The sequence below is a fragment of the Penaeus monodon genome, chromosome 32 (genome assembly GCF_015228065.2).
Source record: "Penaeus monodon isolate SGIC_2016 chromosome 32, NSTDA_Pmon_1, whole genome shotgun sequence".
In the NCBI taxonomy this organism is placed as follows: Eukaryota; Metazoa; Arthropoda; class Malacostraca; order Decapoda; family Penaeidae; genus Penaeus; species Penaeus monodon.
The window spans coordinates 15,696,077-15,696,341 of record NC_051417.1 but is presented as its reverse complement, the minus strand read 5'-3'; positions in this window follow the sequence as shown (position 1 = coordinate 15,696,341).

The following is a 265-nucleotide window of genomic DNA, read 5'->3' as shown; positions in this document are numbered from 1 at the left end:
GCGGTTTTATTTTTGGATGTACTATATTGATACTTTTTAAGTCAGCTTTCCATTCCTTAGTAATTCCTAAGGATTATAAAAACCCATATTCTTTTAATATATCCATTTCATTAAAATTTCTTACGTAACACAAAGGAAAATATTAGTTAAAACATTTTTCACACTTTAATAGCATTTAAGATGATGAAAAATTAAAAACATAATGTAAAAGCTTAAAGTTTACAACCTATCATCAGTTACTGATAAACATGAAATTACGATTGAT